We start from the raw sequence: 16,619 nt of genomic DNA, 5'->3' as shown, positions 1-16,619 counted from the left end.
CATTGTGCTAAGTGGATCTGGTGAGAGGGTAAGAGATGAGCCCACAAGAGCTTGGAGACCTATCATACTGATAAAGTGTCTAGAGATGAGATATGTCAAAATATCCCCTGTAAGCTGAAGATATATAGTGACACTTTGTAGCACCCAATTCAAAGGAATAGACACACTGTTGATGGACTTTTTGCTTGTTGAAAGCTAGGATATGAAAGCATGATCCTATAACATGATTACTGAGTAATCCATAAGATGGCCAGTTTGGGGGGTAGGGTGCAGAGAGAGAGTAAAGAACAAGAAAATCTACTGCTTAGACTCCCATGTGATATCCAGGAAGTAGTCCAAGCTGTCTTTTCACATAATCTGTGTGTCAAGACATGCAAGGGTATCTGGGATACCCTTCATTCCCATGAAGTGTATTTCCTATGTGTGAGGCAGATAATATACTTTATAGCAACTGAAAAATCCCAATGAAAGAATCACTGCATAATCCCTTGGGTTTGGGATTGAAGCCGTGCCTTCTGCCAGTAACAACCCTCACCTTGGTGAGCAGTTCCTGGCTTCCTACTGACCCTACTGTGCTTGACCACAAGGCAACGAATTGCCCATCATCACTGTTTTTTTCCAATCTACCATCTCCAGGTGGAATGGTAGTACATTTGGGTTCATGATGCAAATCTATCTGCAAACAGGACATTCCCCTTTGTTAACTTTTCATAGTGAACCCTCGTGAGGCCACAGGTGTGTGCTGAGGGCGAAGCTGTAGACAGAAATGGGCACAGGTGCCAGGTGAGCTAATGACCCAGTTTCCTGTGCAATTAACTTGTGCCTGTTCTGTTATATGTCATTTCTGAAGGATAATTGGTTACTACTACTAATGTCCAAAGTGATGATTTTGTAGATCAGGAAAAGGCATGCCATTGATGGTGGGCAGTTTGAGGTGGTAAACTTTTAGTTTTGGAATATTGACTTCACACCTTAATAGACGTGGAGGCTCATGGAGCTTTGTTGTCCCTGGTGTTGAGAGAGCATTTATTTCACTTGAATGACTGATGGATAACTGAAGGTTCAGAGGGGACAGAAAGGATGGACTGTGCTGGACACTTTCATTATGCCATCCAAACCCACTCTCTGGCTTTCTTCAATCTGCCTCGTACCCTGGGAGGCTGAACTGGATGGACTTGATCCATGGCTCACTTGCCACTGGCTTCTGGTTGGTTCACATGAATGGGAAGGATTGGATTGGGGAACAGAGTGAGATTACTTATTTCCTGGATTCCTCTGTGATGGGTCAGTACTTTATTATAGGTTGAAGTGAGTCTCTACCTGACCACAGCCCCTGTCAGGAAACCCTCTGCTACAACAACAGCTACTATCTGATTTCTGGTCAACTTTGCTCTCCTTAAACTTCAGTCCTGAGGATGCTAATGGCTCCCCCATCTTGCTAGGTTTCCAGTGTTCCAACTGTTGCTCTTGGTTTCCTGTGGCCTTGCTTGCACTTTTATAAATAGCCTCCTCATTAAACTTTCCTCAGTTACCCACTTGAGAGTGGCATCTGTTTCCCATTGGAGTGTAAGGTATCTGATACACATTCAGATCAGATTCTCAGAGCAAAGCTTCAAGTAATGAGAAATCAGCACCAAGTACAGGCTTATGTGGACTCTCTTAAATAACGAGGTAATAAGGTGTTCACACAGGAAACCATGATGTATTTGGAACTGAATGGTGAAAAGCATACCACATGATAGTCATTTACGGTGGAATGGAAAAAGGGAAATATGTGCAACCATAAAGAAAAGATTCAAAGTAAATGTCTTAAGAACTTAAAAGCTTAGATTAAGCCTTTAATAAGCTTTTGAAAAATAAGGCAGACATATAGACTTGAAACTATTAAAGTGGGAAAAAAAAGAAACAAACGAGCTTCAGCAAAACAGAAATTTTCTTTTTAAAAACCTCTAGGAGGAAAGATCAAGAAGAAAAAAGAAAAGGAACAAAAAATCCCTTACTAGGTGAAAGTGAAAGTCGCTCAGTCCTGTCGACTCTTTGCAACTGTACAGTCCGTGGAATTCTGCAGGCCAGAATATTGGAGTGGGCAGCCTTGCCCTTCTCCAGGGGATCTTCCCAACCCAGGGATCAAACCCAGGTCTCCCGCATTGCAGGCAGATTCTTTACCAGCTGAGCCACAAGGGAAGCCCAAGAACACTGGAACGGGTAGCCTATCCCTTCTCCAGGGGATCTTCCCAACCCAGGAATTGAACTGGGGTCTCCTGCATTGCAGGCAGATTCTTTACCAACTGAGCTATGAGGAAAACCCTTCTCACTATATATCAAGACTTATAAAACTGTAGTAATGAAAACACTGATATCATTACCAACATACATAATGGAGAATAATTGCTAATTATAGAACATTGATAAAGGATGTTACAAATCAAAGGAGAAAAGCTAAGCTACTCAATAAATGGAGCTGGGAAAACTGTTTATGCATACATTAAAAAGCTGATACCTACGTCACACCACCAATAGAAAAAAAATTAATGAATTAAGTATCAATATGTAAAAATCAAACCCTCAAATCTTACCAAAACATTAAGACAGTGCCTTGAGGGAGAAAAGAAATTATTAAACAAGTGACAAAAATCACAATCAATGAAGAAAAGTGTGGATAAGTTTAAATTTATGTATGTGCATATAATGTATGAACAATATATATAATATTTGTAAAACTGTATGTAAGTTACATAATCAACATAAAAATGTATTTATTCACCCAAGAAAGTGAACAATTACCATGTTCCAATAACACCCTAAACTGCTGTAAATCCTACAGCAAAGCTGAACACAATCTCTGCCCTGGGCTGTATGTTGGCAGATAAGCAAACACGTTGAACAACGCTGCACTTAACAGCACAATGAAAATATCACTTTAATTTCCAGACAAATTATTAATCAATGTATCAATGTAGTTGTGGTGAGTTATGACAGACCGGAGAGATGACCGCTTCTCCTAAGGCATTTTACCCATTGGTTTAGCCGTTCAGTAAGCATTTATTGACTGATTGTGAGTGTCCCACACTATAATAAGCCCTAGGACTCAAGATGAATAAGAAACAATTTCTCCCACAAGCAGGAAATCTCTGAGATCAGTGCTGCATAGAAGCAGACATATAAACAAAAAAACACAGCATTACGTAATAAATATTATGGTGGGGGAGATCTTATGATATTTTGGGAGCATGTGGAAGTACCTACCCCAGACTGGGCAAAGAGATAGATGGGTTTCTAGTGGCACTTCAAAGTCCAGCAGTGAAGACAAAGAAAATAGTTCAATTCAGATAATTGAGTGAATCAGAAGTCAGAATGCATGATTGCTATAAAATTATAATTCTGCATTAAAGGCTGTCATTTCAAATTTGAGCCAAGAAAGTTCAGAGGTTCAGAACAAAGCAGGTATTTCGGAGCCCTCCACAGCAAATGTTGCTACAGCAGGAGTGTTCCGAGGTAAGAACAGTGTACCAGTAGAGTATTGTTTTGTGGAAAAGCGAAAGCTGAGGGAAAAACTTGAGTTTCTGTCACAATTTTGCTGTACACTCACTTTTGAAAGCCTAGAATAAACCAATTATCTTCCTGAGTTTGGGAATAACATCACAAACATAATGTATATTTATTATGAGAATTAAATTACAGCATCAAGGTTAAAGCATTTAATAAAGCAGTTCACACATATTATTACTAAGTGACATGTGTTCATAAAGACTCTACCAGCATTTCTCACTGATGGAAATTACATCATCTTCACAATTGCTTAATTTTGTTTTTACCGAGGTGTAAGTTTCTTATAATAAACTGCACACATCTTTAGTAGATCATTCATTGAGTGTGGCAACTGTATACATCATATAACTACAAATATCAAAACATAAAAATGTAGAAACTTACCATACCCAGAAAAGATCTTCTTCCCATAAATTGATAACAACACCAACAAAAAACCCTGCTGTCCTTACATGTGGAACGTAAATGTGATGCAAATGAAGCTAGCTATGAGACACAAACAGACTCATACACACAGAGAAGAGACTCGTGGTTCCCAAGTGGGTACTGGGGACAGATGGAGTAGGAGATGGGGGTTCACAGATACAAACTATTCTACATAGAATGGGTGGAAGCAAGGTCCTGGTGTAAGGCACAGGGAACTCTATGTATGCATCAGTCAGTTCAGTTCAGTCGCTCAGTCGTGTCCGGCTCTTTGTGACCCCATGAATCGCAGCACGCCAGGCCTCCCTGTCCATCACCAACTCCCAGAGTTCACCCACAGTCACATCCATCGAGTCAGTGATGCCATCCAGCCATCTCATCCTCTGTCGTCCCCTTCTCCTATTTGCTGTACGGCAGGAATTAATGCAACAGTGTAAATTTTCACCTATACATCAATAAAATAGTTTCTAAAAACTGCTGTCCTGTTTATATCATCATGTTTGTGAAGGATTTTAATCTGTAATTTTCTTTTCTAGTAATGTCATGTCGGGTTTCTGGCCTCGTGGTTATGCCAACCTCATAAAACTATTGAGTACTTCCTCCTCCTCTCATTTCTGGAAAAACAAATGTGCGATATTGATAATATTTTTCTTTAAATGGTTTGATGGAACTCGCTACTGACATCATCCTGCATTCAAGCTGTCTTTGTTGATATAGCTCTTTAAAAAGTGTAAATTGTTTTTGTTGTTCAGTCACTAAATTGTGTCTGACTCTTTGTGACCCTATGGCAGCATGCCAGGCTCCTCTGTCCTCTACGATTGCCTGGAGTTGGCTCAGATTCATGTCCGTTGAGTCCGTGATGCTTTCTAACCATCTCATCCCTGGCTGCCCCCTTCTCCTTTTGCCTTCAGTCTTTCCCAGCATCAGGATCTTTCCCAGTGAGTCAGCTTTTCGCATCAGGTGGCCAAAGTATTGGAGCTTCAGCTTCAGCATCAGTCCTTCCAAGGAATCAGTTCAGTTCAGTCGCTCAGTTGTGTCCGACTCTTTGCGACCCCGTGAATCACAGCACACTGGCCTCCCTGTCCGTCACCAACTCCTGGAGTTCACTCAGACTCAGGTGCATCGAGTCAGTGATGCCATTCAGCCATCTCAAAGGAATAGTCATGGTCAATATAAAAAATGTAAGTATATATGTATATATAATTTCAGATTTCCTATGTCTTCTTGTGTTCAGTTTAGTCAAATTTATCCATTTATATTATTGACTTTATTGCACATGTTATTCACAATATTTCATTTTTATCTTTATTTCATATTTCATATCTTTATTCCATATTCATCCCTTTAAACTTTCTCATACTGGTTATTTGTGTTTTATTCACTTTTTATTGATTAATCTAAAATGAAGCTTGATTAATCTAAAATGAAGGACTTCCCTGGTGGCTCAGACAGTAAAGCAGTCTTCTACAATGCGGGAGACCAGGGTTCAATCCCTGGGTTGGGAAGATCCCCTGGAGAAGGAAATGGCAATCCACTCCAGTACTATTGCCTGGAAAATCCCACAGACAGATGAGCCTGGTAGGCTACAGTCCATGGGGTTGCAAAGAGTTGGACACGACTGAGCAACTTCACTTTCACTTTCAAAATGAAGCTTATTAATTTTGTAAATCTTTTTCAACATGTACACTTTGATTTTACTGTTTTTTGTCTAGTTTTTCTTTTGTTGATTTCTGCTCTTAATTTCTCTCTTCTATTTATTTTGACTTGGTGATTGTTTTATATGTTTTGAAGCTCTGTTATTAAGTGCATTCAAATATTAAACCACTATGTCTCATTTCAACTTTGGAATTTCCATCATTTATTTTTATGGCTTTCACTTCTCTGCTAAAATTTCTCATCTGCTTATGTATATTGTCCACTTTTTCTATTGTATATGTTAGCACATTTATTATGGACTTCTCAATTATTCTTTTACACAGAATGTACAAAGTGAAACTTTAAACATTAAAGAGACAAGCAAAGAGGCAAGAAAATATGATCCACTTTTTATTAATTTTGTAAATATTTATCAATATGTCCACTTTGATTTTCCTGTTTTTTTGTCTAGTTTTTCTTTCATTGATTTTACTGTTTTTTTGTCTAGTTTTTCTTTCATTGATTTCTGCTCTTAATTTCTCTCTTCTGTTTATTTTGACTTGAAGATGCCCTTCTGTTCCTAGCTTCTAAACATGGAAGTTTGTTAGAAAGGGGGGAAATGGAAAATCAATTATCTGCATGTACAAAGCTATAAATATCCTTCTCAGCACTGCTTTAGTTGTGTATGAATTTCATTATGTTGTTGTTGTTATTGTACAGTCTCTAAGTCACATCTGACTCTTTGCAACCACATGGATGGCAGCAGGCCAGGCCTCCCTGTTCTTCACTAACTCTCAGAGTTTGCTCAAATTCATGTCTACTGGAAAAACCATAGCTTTGACTATAAGGACCTTCTAAGTCATGCTTTGTCAGCAAGATAGGCTTCAACAGCACATGAACGGAGAACTTTCAGATGTACAAGCTGGGTTTCAAAAAGGTAGAGGAACCAGAGATCAAATTGCCAACATCTGCTGGATCATAGAGAAAGCAAAGGAATTCCAGGAAAACATCTACTTCTGCTTCATCAACTATGCGAAAAGAATTGAAAAATTCTTCTTGTGACTATGCTATCAGTGTGGGAAAGATTGAGGGCAGGAGGAGAAGGGAGCAACAGTAGATGAGATGGTTAGATAGCACCACTGATTCAATGGACATGAATTTGAGTGAAGTCTAGGAGATAGTGAAGAACAGAGGGGTCTGGCATGCTGCAATCTGTGGAGTCACGAAGAGTTGGACACGGCTTAGCGACTGAACAACAACAAAATACAGTGCTTTCCCCTGGAAAGGGGGGGATGCTGAGTCAAACATATCTGTGTTGCACTGAGTCTGGGCTGTGTTGCAGCTTGAATTAGACTCATCCCACCCCTGGCTTCACAGACCTGGAGGGCAGGGTCAAGACTGTCCCTTCAGCAAGCCTTGTATGTGCTTAGTAGCTCAGTCATGTCCAACTCTTTGCAACCCTTTGGACTATAGCCTGCCAGGCTCCTGTCCATGAGAGTTTTCAGACAAGAATACTAAGGTAGGTTGCCATTTCCTTCTCCAGGGGATCTTTCTGATCCAAGGATCAAAACTGCATCTCCTGTGTCTCCTGCATTGTAGCCTGATTCTTTACCCACTGAGCCATTGGGGAAGCCCCTTCAGTAAGGTTTAGCACCTGAGAATTGGAGAGATTCTGAAATTCCAAGCTTTACAAGCCAGCAGCCACTTCCTGAGCCTTTGGCGATCTTTCCCCGTCCTGCTACAAAAGGAGCAGGGTTTGATTTGCTGCTGCTTTGCCTCCAGGCAGAAGTTACTGTGCCCTAGGAATCTCCCTCAGCCTTCCTGCACATCCCCAGACCTCCAGGAGGACCAGGCACATGCTAGGTCAAGCTGCCATGCACTGCACATCAGGAGCGCTTACTCAGCCTCGTGATCTGCCCTCTGCCTTGACGCTGCTACCACACACCCACAAAGGTCCCATGAGAAGGATGTGATGTATAGATGTGGATCTCTCCATACTGGGAATTCTCAGACTTCCAAACCATCTTCTCAGCCCACGTTTGTTGTTACTGTTCAGTCATCTCCTACTCTTTGCGACCCCATGGACTGCAGCATGCCGGGCTTCCCTGTCCTTCACTATCTCTCAGAGTTTTCTCAAACTCATGTCCATCGAGTCAGTGATGCCACCCAGCTATCTTATCCTCTGCCACTCACTTCTCCTCCTGCCCTCAACTTTCCCAGCATCAGGGTCTTTTCCAGTGAGTCAGTTCTTTGCATCAGGTGGCCAAAGAATTGGAACTTCAGCATCAGCCCTTCCAATCAGGGTTGATCTCCTTTAGGATTGTCTGGTTTGATCTCCTTGCTGTCCAAGGGACTCTCAAGAGTCTTCTCCAACACCACAATTCAAAAGCATCAATTCGTTGGCCAACATGTGGATGATGAAAAGTTGACTAAGAAAACGCACAATGTGAGAGCTGTCAGTTTAGCTTTCTTTGGGGCAAAATGAGGACTACAGCCTGGGAGACAGCATTTCGGATAGCTCTGAGAGACTGCTCCACAGAGGCAGGGTGAAGGTCAGTTGCAAATTTTATTTTAGTGAAAGGGCAGAGGCTGGCTGCTAGTCATGAGGAGCTGATGTCCCCATTAATGATTTTAGTGCTTTTCTAGACATAGGGAGATGCAAGAATTGGGCTCATAAAATCTTCTCCTGGCAATATCTATCTGAAGACCTCCCAGTTTTTCCCAGAATGCAGAGGGCCTCATTCCTGACCTCCACCCTGGACTCCTTCCTGGGGGTGTTGAAGGTCAGAGGTTGTAGCAGCTCATGATTTAATTCTTGTAGAGGCAGATGGCAAGTGCCAACTTGTAGTCAGCAGAAGTTTAAAAGACAGGGGGCTGCAACATCCCACACACACTGAGCAAAGAGAAGTGTGCCAGGGATGAACGTGCCCCCAGTCTCTGCTAGGAAGGGTTGGACTCTTACTGGAATGAAGTTCAGCTGGGTTTCCCCACGCTCCCAGTTCTAGACTGCTTTTAAACATGCATATGATTTTGCCACTTCTCTGGACAGTTCTGACTTGTAGGGTTGGAGCACCATGGTCTTCTGAGGTTCACAACATCAGCTGCTGAAGTATTCATTCGATGTTGGGTCTAGCATGTAGAAATGAATAAATCATCTTTGCGGTAGGAAAGACACAAATGCAGGTTTAAATAGTTCTCTGGGTCAATCTTTGTTTTATCAGTTTTACACACACTGAAAACAAATGGTCTTTGCTACTGACCACATTTTCACAGGAAGTGAAGCAGATGTGCTGCTTGGAGCTTCCAAGTCAAAAGGATGGGAGAAGGTTAAGACACAACCTCAGCTACACCCTCCCGCCAAGGATTATCTTCTCAAAGCAAAATCTATTCTTAACTTCATCCATGTGCAAGAGCAAGCAGCAACCCCGGTGTCGCTGCCCTGTCTGCGGATCAATAAACTCTTCCCATATGGCCACCTGATGCAAAGAGCTGACTCATTGGAAAAGACTCTATGCTGGGAGGGATTGGGGGCAGGAGGAAAAGGGGACAACAGAGGATGAGATGGCTGGATGACATCACCGACTCGATGGACGTGAGTCTGAGTGAACTCTGGGAGCTGGTGATGGACAGGGAGGCCTGGCGTGCTACGATTCATGGGGTCGCAAAGAGTCGGACACGACTGCTCGCCTGAGCTGAGCTGAGCTTATAAATGCTAAGCGTGCACTGCACTCTGTCTCCTGACGTTTCTGTGTTTCCTGCTAATATAAAGAGTGTAAACTGCGGTGCACAGATTAGTGACAGAGACCAGTCTGCTCCGCTGTCCCAGACCCTGCACCAGTAGAGGCTGTCTTTCTCAAGGGATTCAAGTTCCCCAAACTCAGAAACCAAGTGGAAAATACCTGAAAGATTCTGGTATAATTTTGAATAAAAACTGGAGACTTTTTTTACTTGATAAAATTATTTATCTTTTCCTTATACTCTCCAGACAGCTTATTTTCTTGACTGTGATGTCTCCCATATATTTTATTTGCTGGAAAAGAGACAAAAGAGGGCATTATGGCTATGTGCAAGAATATTGCCTAAATTATCTGGAATAATCTGTCAAGGCCAGATGTTGAAAAGGAAAAATTGACAAAGATCCAGAAGACTCCAGCTACTCATGGAGAAATCTCTGACTTCTTTAAAAAGGTTCATGCAATGTAGCTGAAGCAACATTTCCAAGCAAGGTTTTTTTTCCAATGAATTTTTGACAATTTCTTTGCAATCTCATTCCTCCAAATGACTGAGATAATCCCTATTCATATATGATTTGAAGCAGGAGATCACATGACTGTAAAATAAACCTGATCCAAAACCTTTACTTACGTTTGTTTATATGTCTACGTACAAACACTTGATGCGGAACCGGTCACGCATCTCATTTAACTGCTTCCGTCAAAAAGTAACTGTTTGTGTTCTTACAGTTTGTATTCACTCTTGCCTCCCTGGTGCCTAAATAATTACCTGGCACAAAGGTAATTTTTTCCTCTCCTGTTCCTATGTTCTAGTGAGGAGACATCTACAGAGGATACAGAAAAATAAATAAATGTCATTTCTAGAAGTGATACATATGATACCAGTATAATTTCATATTTAAACTGGAACCCTCTTGAGAGTAGTTAAAGAGGACACCAGGAAAGCAGGTGCCCTCTGTGAGGGCCTGGAAGTAAACAAGACAAATGGAACTTAGGGGAAAGTTCCGTGAAAAAAAAAAGGGTATTGGGATTACGGCTTGGATTTGAGAGGGAGTGGAATGGAGTCTGAGCGGTGGGGAGCTGGCATTAATGGGGGCCCAGGGGAAGCCCCTGGAGGGTTGTTGGCCTAGGATCCTATGCGGAATGATGGGAGTGAATCCGTAATCAAAGCTTGGAGGAAGGGCAAGTTCAGGCAGGCCCATGGCAAGCACAAAGGGTCTGAGGAGGAAACGAACACGGTGTGTTCAAGATAGAGAGAGAAACCTGGGGCTCCAACAAGTGAGGGAGACTGAAAGGGGTGGGAGATAGGGTCAGAGACTCAGGCTCTGTGGTCCTTGCAGGCCCTGTGGGGGACCTGGCAATTAACTCCACTGAAAGAGGTGATTCTGCAGAGATCCAAGTGAGGAAGCTCTCATTTATTAGCAGAAAATAATCATGAGTCGTGGACTAAAGTGATGCTCTTAAATCAGTCTGAACACAGCCACAGGCTAACTTGCTATCTCAAGAAATGTCCAGATTAAGTGTTTGTTTTCTTCCCCCCTCCCCCCAACGTGAATTATTTCACAATGAGAATAATAGCTTATCTTTTGCAAAAGTTTCCATACGGTGGTTATACGGAAGTACGTTTTTATTTATTTTCTGCGTGTAAAGCAGGGTCCTGGAAGACGACAAGGCTTTGGAAGGACTGGGAGGGGTTGTGTGCATATCCAGGTCTAGTCCAAGTTCAGCAAAGTGCTATGAAAGCCTGGCTGGGAGGGGTGATGACGAGGAAGAGAAATCAGGACCAGTGACATCTCATAGGTCAGAAAGTGTTTTGCTCATTAATACAAAGGCCTGTTCTAAGTTCAAAATATCAGCTGCAGTACACAATACAGGGGATGAGGCTTGACAACCGAGTCAACCAAAACCTCCCATGGTCGGGCAGTCAGCTCAGGGTGTGATAAAGGTCCTTAGATGTCAAAGCGGGGAGGCAGAGACACCCCCTCCCCCAACTCACCTCCCCCTTGCTTAGAACACATCCTGGAGCCAAGACTGATTAGAAGCCAGAGTGGGAGTCACTCCACAGGGGACAAGGTAAGTGACATTGCTCTGAAGTCAGGAAGAGAAGACGGTCAGAAACCGCTTCCAAACTCACCCAGGGCAGCCATGTACATCACGCTTCTCTGAGTTGCTCTGAACCAGTGTTGGCACAACTAACCCAAAGGGTACAGGTCATCCTGTGTCTGGTCATCTTATCGCAGGATGAAGTATGAGAAACGTGTGTCCAGATGCTTCTTCTCACAAGTGTGTATCAACACCTTGAAATTTCCAGGAAAGGATATCTAAGGATGGGAGCACCTCTCAATGAGAGTCTGTGGGCCAGGCGCTGACCCCTAGTCTGAGCAGTGATGTTTCAGCCATCACTTTCACCCCTAGAACAATGCTACCAGGAGCCAGGTGTGTAGAGTAAGAAATGAGCTGTGTAAGAAGCTGTCTGGGTTTATAGCAGCTACTGGAATCTCAGTGTCTCTGCTCTGAGCTGCTCCTTAAAAACGATGCCCAACAGAAACACTGGGTCACCCCCCTGTAGAGAATTCTGAGAGCTGGGACAACTTCCACAAGGAGCGAGTCACTGAGAAACCCAAGGATGGTGTTAATGAAATAAAACTGGTAACAAAGGCAGCTCCCACATAGTCTTCATGCCCAACATTGAGCCGAGTGCTTTATGTGGTCGCTTACCCACACATAAACCTCTCCATGGCTTCTATCATCGTGGCCTTTTTACGCACAAGGAAACTGAGGCTTGGGCTGAGGACGCGTCTGGGAAGTCGGGTGATGAAGGGCTGGAACCTGGGCTGTGTGGGCCCCTAACCAGCCTCCACTGAGACTGGGGAGGGACGGCTGAGGACAGAAACCACAGGGGCCAGGACCACTGCCAAGAGCTCCACTCGGCTCCGGTGAGAGCCCACAGCAAACCTAAGCAACCCCGTGCCTCTGTCTGCCATTGCAATATCTTCACTCTGAGGCCCACAGGAAATTTTTATCACTTTTTATTTCTCACTATGGAAGCAAATATAATGATTTCCCTCCAGAGACATCCTCATAGATTTGGCCTATAGATGCTAGCTAGGGCTTAATTCAATCACAGCAGTCCTTAGAGAATTGTGCAGACCAGCTCAAAAGCAAAGATGTTTCATTGGTATGAGTAACTTGTCTATCAGACCTATAGCTCTTAAGATATAAAAACTCTATGTTTGAAAATATAGTCTCAGCAGGATTTTAGATGAATAGTAAAAGTAAATGTAGACAAACTTCCAGTTATAAGATTTGAAAGTCCTGGGCATCTAATGTACAGAAGGGGCTTCCCTGGTAGCTCAGCTGGTAAAGAATCTGCCTGCAAGTCAGGAGACCCTGGTTTGATCCCTGGGTTGGGAAGATCCAATGGAGAAGGGAAAAGCTATCCACTCCAGGACTCTAGCATGGAGAGTTCCATGGACTGTATAGTCCATGGGGTTGCAAAGACTCAGACACGACTGAGTGACTTTCACTTTCACTATAGTGATTATAGTTAACGTTTCACGGTATACTTGAACTTCACTAAGAAAGTAGATGGTAAATGTTTTCACTACAAAAAAGAAATGGTAATTAAGTGACAAGATGGAGGTGTTAGTTAATGCTGTGCTGATAATTATTTTGCAATATGTAAATGAGCCAATCAACAGGCTACACACCTTTAACTTACCGAATGTTATGTGTCAATTATATCTCCATCAAGCTGGGCGATTAAGATACATAAATAAATTAAATACATATATAAAAAAGAAAGCCTACAAGACGTTATAAACAAAAAAATATTTGAGTCAGTGCTAATCATTTTTTAAAAGGATAATAAACATTGCATATTCCAAGGCAATGATTAAGCATTCAAAATGGAGGCTTAAGTGGAAAGCATGTATTTTTTTAAAAATGACCGAAAGAGGATCTCCCATTGTAAACGTTCTAGTAGATGAGGCAGAACCTGCTTCTGCTCCCCTTGAACCTGGGCAGGCCTGAGACTCACCTGGAGCCAGCAGGCTCCCTCAGAAACAAAGATGGCCTGGGGGTGTTTTCTGCAGTGACGGGTGGCTGGGTCTGCAAGTCTGTCCTCAGCTCCACGGACAGCAAGAGAAATGAAATTCATTTCCAAAGGCACACAGTTTTATCAGATTCCAGGTTAGAGACCAGATTTCTCAATATTTGCTATGCTATGCTAAGTCACTTCAGTCGTGCCCAACTCTGTGCGACCCCATAGACAGCAGCCTATCAAGCTCCCCTGTCCCTGGGATTCTCCAGGCAAGAACACTGGAGTGGGTTGCCATTTCCTTCTCCAATGCATGAAAGTGAAAAGAGAAAGTGAAGTTGCTCAGTCGTGTCTGACTCTTAGCGACCCCATGGACTGCAGCCTACCAGGCTCCTCCGTCCATGGGATTTTCCAGGCAAGAGTACTATATTTAATCCAACATTATTTTGACTCCAGCCTCCCCTGCCATGAAAATCATCACAACTGATTCTTTTGACTTTTTTGTTTGTTTAGGTCTATGATCCACTTTGAGTTAATCTTTGCATATGGTACAAGGTATGATCAGTTTTTGTTGCTGATTTGGGGGGCTTTTTGCACAGAAGTATTCAAGTTTTCCAACAGCATTTGTTGCTCTGCACCACGGGGCATGTGGGATCTTAGTTCCCTGACTCGAGATTGAACCCATGCCCCCCTCAATGGAAGGCAGGGTCTTGACCATTGGACCGCCAGGAAGTCCCATTCCTCTGATGTTTACTACTGAATTAACTGAATCTTAAGTTAAGCTACCTGGTTGTTTGAGCAGTATATTCTCTTGTCACATTCTGTTGGCCCATATGCAAATTTTCTGCAGTGGGAATTCATAATAAAAAGGACAATGAAAAAATACATCATCACCTTAGTTCTTCCATACATTTTCCCCAAAAGAGACCCACATTAGTCATTCATAATATAGCTCCTTTTTGCCTTTATCATGGTCCCAATTAGTTGCTATTAATTTTTTAAAAGGAAGAAATTAACTTCTAACTTTCTGAAAGAATGGGAAGAAACTTCAAGACTGAAAATGACCTCAGTGGGGTATATTAAGTCAGATATGAAAGGCCAGAATCTAGCAAGTGTAACTCAGAGAAAGCTGCTGACCGAAATGTGTCATTTCTCTCTCTTGCTCTTCCTTCCTGGGTTCTCTGTTTGGGAAAAAGAGGGAAAACTGAAACAGGAGAAGCAGAGATTTAAACAAAGGACTAGGTTTAGACAGAGGTGAGCAATGGTTTGTTATGATGGGTGAATGTCAACAGAGGAAAAGCAGAAAAATAGCCAAAACCTGAGAAATAAAAGCAACAGGCCCAGAATAAAAGATGAGAAACTTCAACTCTAGACTTTGTTTTCTTATTTATACCAATTACAGATATATGCGTATATATACTTATATGCACACACTTACTGAATGACTGTTCTGTACACTGTAGATTGATTGTATTTCAATTAAAACTTTTTTTTTTTTTGCTCACTCCTGGAGTTTATTGTCCACTTGGTGCAAGGCACAGGGTCCGCGTTCCTGTGGCTCGGATAGCAGACAGTGGGATTCTCTCAACTTCCTTTTTGGTGTTTTGCTGTTTTAATATTAAAAAGTGAACTGCTTCCCTTGACTGTAGCCTGCTTGGTCTTGGGGAGAAGAGGTGAAGGGAGGGTACAGGGCAGGGGGAGGAAGAGGGCTCTGATGAGCCTAGCGCCTTAAAAGGAAGCCTGGCAGCTGGTGGTGGTCACTCAGGACGGGGGCCTGCAGTTGGCTTTGCCAGGCTGGCCGCTGGGCTGCTGCTTCCCCACAGCTTCCCAAGCCAGGTCACATGTGATCGTGCAGGTGGAGGCCTGGGCAGACTCCGAGTGCTCTGGGGACTCCAGCACTGGGGCCATGAACGGGAGAGTGGACTTCCTGAAGAAGCAGCTAGCCCACCAGTGTCCCGGGTCTGCTTTGGGGAGACCCGGGTGGTGGGGGATGGCTTCCCCGGGGTACTCGGCACTTCCGCAGGAGCTGTTACGGGAAGTGGAGCCCAGGCAGCGCCGGTAGCAGTCGTGGGTGGCCACGAGCCAGCCTCTGGAGGGGATGGCTGCCATGCTCTTGCTTGAGGACTGGTGGAAACCTTGGCGGCGACCCCTCGAGGGCCTTGGCATGAGATCACGGACGGTGGGCACAGGGCGCTAGGCCACAGAGCCCATCTGCATAAGAAAAAGTGGGAGGCCACTCCACAAACTAGACGCGAAGGCCTCAATTAAAACTTTAAAAAAAGAATATTAGTATGCTGTCACTCTAGCAGCTCCATACTTAAAAATACATTAAGAAATTAGTGGTACCTTGATGACATATAAACACAATCAGAATGTATGTAGAGAATATGAAAAAATCAAGAAAACAGATATCCTGCTATTTCCTCCAGTTGATTCTGTGTCAAAGAGATGGATGTTAAGCTAACACCCATATCTACCCTTTATGGCTCTTGGTTCCTTCTTGATGTCTCCATTATACACCTACTGTAGGCAGCCTGGAGGGGTTCTTACTCACCTTGGAAAAGAGACATCACAGAAACACCCCCACACACACACACACAAACCAGCCACAAATAGATTTTTGATTTCCTTTTGAAAGGCATTGCATATGTTCCCTGAATTCCCCTTGCCATTATATTTACAGTTATAATTAACATTTTATAATGTGCAATTAGTTGGAGAAGATGGGAAAATGGTTTTCCCAAAACCAATATATTAAATTTAGCATTTCTATCTAGTTATTGCAGGAAGAAATATTACTTATAACAACCTGCATCATATCAAACTAATGGATTCTGCAACATCTCTAAGTAGGAAAAAAAATTCTTTAGGGAGAAAGTAGAAATTAAAGTGTGATGGAATAGCCTCCGTGATTACATTTCCAGGAGAAAACATTGCACTTTCTTTAGGTCGACAGAAACAAGATGATGCATTTCTGGGAGTAAGGAATCTCTTCTCCATCTGCCAGAATCTTGCCTACATGGGATAAATTTTTCTTCTTACCTGAAGCTCGCTGTTACGTGGTCAAATAATTAGGCAGGAGAAATTCCCCCAGAGTATCAGAGACACCGCAGAGTGGGAGGTTAGGCGGACCCTGCCGAGTCCCTGGCTCCAGAACGCTGTGCCGGCCAGCTTGGCTGTGTGTTTTTGCTACAGCTTGATTCTGCAGTCCTCTTTTTGTCTTTTTCCCTCCCATCATC

General features: G+C 42.9%; 1 pseudogene; it reads right to left on the bottom strand.

The window, feature by feature from the left end:
- Positions 1–14,931: 14,931 nt before the first annotated feature.
- LOC102270035 (pancreatic progenitor cell differentiation and proliferation factor pseudogene) lies at positions 14,932–15,491 on the bottom strand (annotated as a pseudogene).
- Positions 15,492–16,619: the final 1,128 nt, after the last annotated feature.

The sequence above is a fragment of the Bos mutus genome, chromosome 4 (genome assembly GCF_027580195.1).
Source record: "Bos mutus isolate GX-2022 chromosome 4, NWIPB_WYAK_1.1, whole genome shotgun sequence".
NCBI lineage: Eukaryota > Metazoa > Chordata > Mammalia > Artiodactyla > Bovidae > Bos > Bos mutus.
Note: the sequence above shows the minus strand (reverse complement) of the source record. Positions and strands in the feature narration are given on the sequence as shown.